At 50.8% G+C, this 7,114-nt stretch overlaps 1 pseudogene; it reads right to left on the bottom strand.

Moving 5' to 3' along the window:
* Window positions 1-1,929: 1,929 nt before the first annotated feature.
* LOC147110576 (uncharacterized) lies at window positions 1,930-6,741 on the bottom strand (annotated as a pseudogene).
* Window positions 6,742-7,114: the final 373 nt, after the last annotated feature.

Genomic DNA, 7,114 nt, shown 5'->3' with positions numbered 1-7,114 from the left:
GGTGCGCCGTCGGCGGAGAAGGAGTCATCGGTGTTCACGAGGGATGGGTTCTCGTGGTTCGCGAGGGATGGGTCCTCGTGCGCGAGGTGTGCGTCCTCGTGTTTTGCGGGGGTGAGTCCTCGTGGTATCCCCGCGGGGCGCGCTCCGATCTTGTGGGCCCGAACATGCTGTACCCCGCGCTTGGAGGGATGTATACTTGCTGTTGCTTTGGACGTAGAGGCGGACGATCCATGTGGCGGTAGAAGAGTCGAATACGGAGACCGTGAGCACGTGCGTGGTCTGTGCCGCATCGATGTTCTCGGCGAACAGGGCTTCTACCTGCATAAAGCACGAGGGAGACCGTGGCTCCCTGGATTGCGGTAGCGACAGCAGAACGGCTGATGCTTCCATAGCGTGCTTCGTTTGTGAAAGACGTTCACAAACCCACCAATTGTAGCGCTGGTGGATGACGGTTGCCGTTGGTCGTGCTCTACCTCTGTGAAATCGTTCGTGAAAAACGGGCTCACCTCCAAGCTGCGCTTCCGTTGCGAAGACGTTCGCAAAGACGGGGTCGCTTGTGGTGGAATCGGTGTTAGGCGGTTGCTGTTCCGTGGTTGTTCGTCGGTTGTGCGTTGGTCGTCTTGTGGGAAGACGAGGGTCAGGCTGCGCGTTGCTACCGTGAAAATCGTTCACGGATACGGGTTCACCAATTGTAGCGTTGGAATTGATGAGCTCCCGTACTCACATCGTAGGGTCACCAATGTAGCGGTTCGTGTAGATCGCCACTAAATAAGAGAGTTTGACTTCGACGAACTATAAATAAGTTGTTTATTTACAGGAACAGGCTAATTACAGCAGGTAAGACGGCTGACTGTAGGAGCACCGTGGTGTAGGTCTGGTCCCAGCAGGGACTCCACGAGGACTGAGTTCGCAGTCCTGTGGGGAGCGCGATGACGTCATTGCGTTTGTGTTGTGACGTCATCACGTTGCTTGCGTTTCCCGCGCTTAGGGCGTCACGTGATGCGCGTCGTTGTGTCGCTGGCCGTTGAGGCCGAGGTCGCGAGGCCGGGCTGTGCCGGTGCTTGCCGCGGGAGTGGAAGATCGCGTCGCTCCCGTCGGCTGGCCGTTGAGGCCGAGGTCGCGAGGCCGGGCTGTGCCGGTGCTTGCCGCGGGAGTGGAAGATCGCGTCGCTCCCGTCGGCTGGCCGTTGAGGCCGAAGACACTAGGCCGGGCTGTGCCGGCGCACGCACATCACGTTGTACGTGACGTGACGTCAGCGCGCTAGGGCGCATCTTAAAGGGGCAATGGCCCCAACAGGTAAGTTAAAAGGGCAACGGCCCCAAAAGGTAAGTTAAAGGGAATTATGTGTCTCAATGTAAGGGACAACCAGTGGTACCGCCACAATTGTTTATTTAGCTGCACACGTCATTACTGAGGTGGGACCTGTGGGAGCGGTCTTTAGCTGTACACAACTTGCGCTAGATAGGATATCTGTAGGGACTCTTTTTAGCTGAACCCAGCTGATATAAAGGGGCACTATTATTATGAAAGCATGTTGGACATCCTTCTTTCTATGTTTATCAAACACCATGGGGGTGAAATTCCATTTCGTCACAGGTACACAACGGGTGATAGCGGATCAGACGGCTATTATACACGTTGCTCGATTTTCCCTTTTCATTGACTTCAATGGAAAGGAAATTCTGGTGAGGTGTGTAATGGGCGGCTAATCCTCAACCGCCCATTTTGCACCCCCCCCCCCCATCACTGCAGTTGAATTTCACCCCCTATGGCTTGTTGAAACCCAACAATGCACGGCAACAACAGCATTGTGAATAATTGGAAATCCACAGAGGGGCCAATTTTCATCTCCCTGTTGCCCTTTTATGTCTGTAAATGAGGCAGTAGTGGGATAAAAATTGGCCCCCCCCCCCCCAAAAAAAAGCCAGCTTACTGCTGGAGGTCTACCTGTTCTGATATTCGGGAGGACCTTGATTCGAACGGCCAGCGCTCCTGCCGGAAACAGGCGGGGCTTAATCAATACATGCAAATAGGGGTCAACTGACAAGTCATGACAGAATAGCCATGAACTGGTGGAGGCACCAAAATCTGAAGCAGTTGGTTGTTCAGGAGGCCAGTTGGATCTACCCCCTACTGTGACCTGGGAAGCAGTCTGGGCTTCTGTGGAGGAACAGACAGAAACTGATCCCTGGCCACGTCTGAGGCAGGAGGCTTCTTCAGATTCCAATGAAGCTGCCACACACTCCACTGATTCTTGCAACAATGAAAAAGCTTCCCTGATGCTGCCACAAACAAGGACTCTGGTTGTGGACTCCAGAGTCATAGCTGTCAGTTGCTGCACATCCTTGGAGACTGATCTCCGAGCTTGCATCTAAGTGTGATGTTCCTCAAACATCCTTCTTTTTAAGTGTGCACCCATGAGATCTGGGTGCCATTACTCTGAAGGCATCGGCAGCCTTCTCTTAAGCCTCCTCTGGGATTGTGACACATTCTCACCCACTCCCCATTCCTCCAACTCCCTTGTGCTCTGTATATCATGCTGTGCCGCGCCCTCACTGATGCTATCTACTTCCCTCACCCAGATGAAAGTATCCGAGTTGATCCACGGGTGTGAGAAAGCAGGTGACATGGGTGAAATCGAGGGAGTTGTGACAGAGGTCCATGGGACCGAATCTTGCTCCAGGAACTCCCATGTGGGCTTGTCCTCAACATTATCATTGTCATTATCATCATAGTAGTCCTGCTCCTCGTTATTATCGTCATCATCCTCTTCCTCTTCATCATCCTCTGCCCCCTGTTGCTGTGATAGACCTGCAAGAAAAGAAGGCATAAACTAAGAATGGGTCTTGGAATTAAGGAGATGAAGAATGATGTGGAAGTTTGTGGCTGTGTGCTACTTCACATTGTTGCCAAGGTGACCCATTAACCTAGCACCAGCATTGTCCAGCACTAGTGGTCTCACTAATTCCCACAGCAGGAGCAGAGTTAGGTAAGGGTATCAAGGAATATGGAACAAAGGCGGGTAAATCTGGTTGAGGTACAGATCAGCCATGAGCTAATTGAATGGCAGAGCAGGCTCAAGGGGCTGAATGGTCTTCTCCTGTTCCTATGTTTCTATGAGTGCCTCGCCATCAGTTCCATAGACTGCACCTCGTAGGGGGTGATCTCTCTGATGTCCGGAATGTCCCCTCCTTTGCTTCTCACGGGCATTGTGCAGAAGTTTCTCCTGTGACAAAATTGAGTGAATTTAAGTGTAAACTAGCAATTGAGGACTATCTCCCATGTGGCATCAGATATCTGATGTAATAGATCTGCTGGTATCACGCTGTAGAATTGGAGGAAGGGGTTGTAAATTTCTGCATGCATATATTTGCAGTTAGGGGAGACAGCAACACAGATTGGAAGATGCTAAACAACAGTGCAGTGCGAATGGCTACTTGTGCAGCTATAAAGTTTTGAGGGTGTTCAAGAAAGAAAAGGAGAGTGGCTATTGTTTTACCTTGCTTACCCTCGTCAGGTCATTGAACTTCTTCTAGAACTGGTCTGCCGCTCTGGAGGTAAGAAAGGTGGCACACAGTACCACTGCCACCTCCCTCCACATGACATGCAAGACACTGTTTTGTGGCTTCCTCCCAGTATTCTCTCTCTCTCTCTCCTTTGCAACACTTTGTCCAGGAGTGTCTGAAGGTCAGTCTCATTACAATTGTGTGCTCTTCTTTTCCATGCAATGCCCTATTCCCTGCATTGGCTGCCTTTTCCAGATCCTCCAGTGGAAGAAATGCTTTAAAATGGGCCCAAAAAAATCACATATGAACCATACAGCACAGCTACCCGCACTAGTTCGAAGAAGAACACAGGAATTTTCCCAGAGTCCTGGCCAATATTTATTTCTCAACCAACACCACTAAAACTGATTATCTGCTCATTATCACTTTGTTGTTTGTGGGAGCTTGCTGTGCGCAAATTGACTGCCGCGTTTCCTACGTTACAACAGTGTCTACACTTCAAAAAGTACTTTGTTGTGCTTTGGGTTGTCCGGAGGTCATGATAGGCACCATATAAATGCAAGTTCTTTCTTGTACCCGACGGTCAACTCACTGCGCCAGACACTTTCCTACTTTACCTGCTACTCCCCAACCTGTTGCTGCAACCTTAAGCCGTTCTTAGCTTCTTAAAAACTGCACTCCAAGTTCAAAGCCCCCCCCCCACCCCCATTATACAGCAGTTGCACTACTGAACCAGCAGTGGACATTTAAAGGAGTTGACCTCTCAAGTTACAGCAGGGTCAGCACTGTGGAGGATCAGCGGGCAAAAGTTTCCAGCTCAGGGGCACAAAACCGACGTAAATGGCCCCACGGAACTTTGGGGCCTTGATAGCCAACGTTGTCGTTTTTATTATTTTTGTAATAATTTAGCAGCTCTGCTATAAAAATGTCCCGTGATTAAAAGATAAACATGGGTTTTACGGTTGAGTAGTCCAAAATGTTTTGTGGGGTCAGGTAGGGGTCAGAGGCTGGTTTGCATTCACCTGTATTCCCAGAGACATTAATTTGCGGAATTTGACATCTCTGCAATGAGTGCGTATGCCCCAAGCTGCAGAGAGAGACAGAGAATGAATCACTGACAAGAGACACACAGCAGTGGCAAGCACTTTCGTCTTCCCAAGCATGCCGCTAATCTGTTCCCTTCTTTGAATCCAGTGACCATTTTGAGGCTGAAGTCCTTATTCAAAACAGAAGATTTGTCCCCAGACAGACCCATGCAGAGGGTGTGGATCTGGCGTCATATTTGAAGAAGCCCGTCAGAAGGGCAGTGGTGTCAGGAGATGAAAGTTAATGATAGGAAGGCAGCAGACGGTTTTCAGCAGTTGCCTGATGAATAGTAAATAGCCATCATCTTTCTAGTGTTACAAGGTTAATCAACAACACAAGCAGAGAGTCACCAGTGATTCATCAGGGCCATTAGACTTCTGGCCTGTAATACCTCCGGATCGGAAATATTGCCTTTGCCGCTTAATTCCTGGTTACAAATTGCAGTATACATATTACCAAAATATGTTGGACTTATACCGTCCAGATCAAATGTAAGTATATTGTTTATCTTAGAGCATTACTTAAGTTCTTTAAATTAAATTTTATCCTTTTAGAACCTAAAGCTGTACATTTGGTGGCCTCTCACTACAAGTTGCTCTGATACACCTCATACTTCACTATGCCATGATATTATATACTACACACCTCACTAAAGCACTTTCTGATATACCACACCTTTTTATTATATGGCTTAACAAACCAAGGGGGAGAAATTCGGTTGGTTGCGCCAGCGATTAGCGTCTAAAGAGGCCGAGAATTGGGGCGTTAGCCAATTTTCGCCCATGCACAGTGAACCCAGTGCCTCTTGCTATATTGAGTGGGTTTTAGCGCCGGCGCTAAATCTTAGCGCCCGCTCGCGGGCGCAGGCAGATCATGTGTGCAACGCCTTTTTGGCGCCCCGGACCGGAAATTGAGTGGCGCCCGCCTCCGTTCCGCCTGGCACTAATAGTAACAGCTTGCTGGAACGTTCCCAAGTCCTTCTCGGGCTAGGGGGGCGCTATTTAAAGGGGACTGCACTAGTATAAAAGCGGCAGCCATTTTGGGTGGGCATCTTGCTGGTTGTTGGAGAGAGTTGCTGACCTTCAGTGGGAGAGCGTACTTTTCATTGAGCCAGCGGTGCCTTTGGACCTTCAGCCCTGTCCACAACAGTTTGCTGGTGAGATATTACTGCGTCTTACTTCTTTCACATTATAATGGGAGCTGCTTTGGAGGGGAATGTCCTGCTGCCTGAACATATGGCAAGGGCACAGAGGCGGAGAGAGAGAGGGCCGGGAATGGCCAGAAGGAGGAGGGGCAATGGACGTCGCCAAATGCGACCGTACGCTGCCAGGGTTTTCAGGCAGCAGGTGTCATACATTGCCATGTCGGAGGAGCAGTGTATGCGAAGGCTCCGATTCGGAAAGGATGTGGTGATTGAGCTGTGCCACCTGCTTGCTGAAGATCTGCAGCCGTGGTTACGGTGCAGGACCTCTCTGTCGGTGGCCGTCAAAGTCACTGTTGCCCTAAACTTTTTCGCCAGCGGCTCGTTTCAGGCAGCAACTGGGGACATTGCAAATATTTCTCAATTTGCGGTGCATTGCTGCATCCGGCAAGTTACAGCTGCCCTATATAGAAGGAGGCGGGAATTAATCACCTTCCCTTTGACCCTGGAGAAGCAGGGGGAGCGCGAACAGGGCTTCGCGGCTATAGCGGACTTCCCCATGGTGCAGGGCGCCATTGATTGCACACACGTGGCTTTGCGGGCGCCATTACAGAATCCCGAAGAGTTCTGCAACCGCAAGGGGTTCCACTCCCTCAATGTGCAGCTGGTCTGTGACCACCGGCAGATGATCATCGCGGTCAACGCCCAATTCCCTGGCAGCAGCCACGACGCGTTCATCCTGCGGCAGACCTCAGTGGCTGACCTTTTCGACGCCCCGGCTCACCCACGAGGCTGGCTTCTTGGCGACAAGGGCTATCCTCTCTGCCCATGGCTCATGACCCCGCTCCGTTTGCCCAGCACCCCGGCAGAAGAGCATTACAACACCAGCCATCAGGCGACCAGGAACATTGTGGAGCACACAATCGGTGTGCTCAAGCAGCGGTTCTGTTGTCTCGACCATTCGGGGGGCGCCCTGCAGTACTCACCGGAGCAAGTGTCGTGCATCATCGTGGTCTGCTGCATGCTCCACAACCTGGCCATCCGACGCACCCAGCCAATGCCAGCCGACCTTGAAGGTCCAGCAGAGCAGGCGGATGAGGAGGAGGAGGAGGAGGAGGAAGAGGAAGACAGGAGGGGTCCAGAAACTGGAAGGGCCGTCCGTCAGAGGCTCATAAGGACTCGGTTCTAGGCCCCTCTGATGGAATGCTGGGTGTAATTGGAACAGTGCCCTCTGGTTCGCCCAAAGCCTAGGAAGGCCACCATGCTTGTAAATAGTCTAGAGTTCCAGTGTAAATAAAACATTTTCTTTATTTTCCAAAAAGTGCTTCCTTCCAGCATGACAAAGCAATGGCAACAGAAAGCATAACTAACGAACTAACAC

The sequence above is a fragment of the Somniosus microcephalus genome, chromosome 11 (genome assembly GCF_052327205.1).
Source record: "Somniosus microcephalus isolate GS21.2 chromosome 11, FLI_Smic_1.0, whole genome shotgun sequence".
Taxonomy (NCBI): domain Eukaryota; kingdom Metazoa; phylum Chordata; class Chondrichthyes; order Squaliformes; family Somniosidae; genus Somniosus; species Somniosus microcephalus.
The sequence above is the reverse complement of the archived record's forward strand: the minus strand, read 5'-3'. Positions and strand labels throughout refer to the sequence as shown.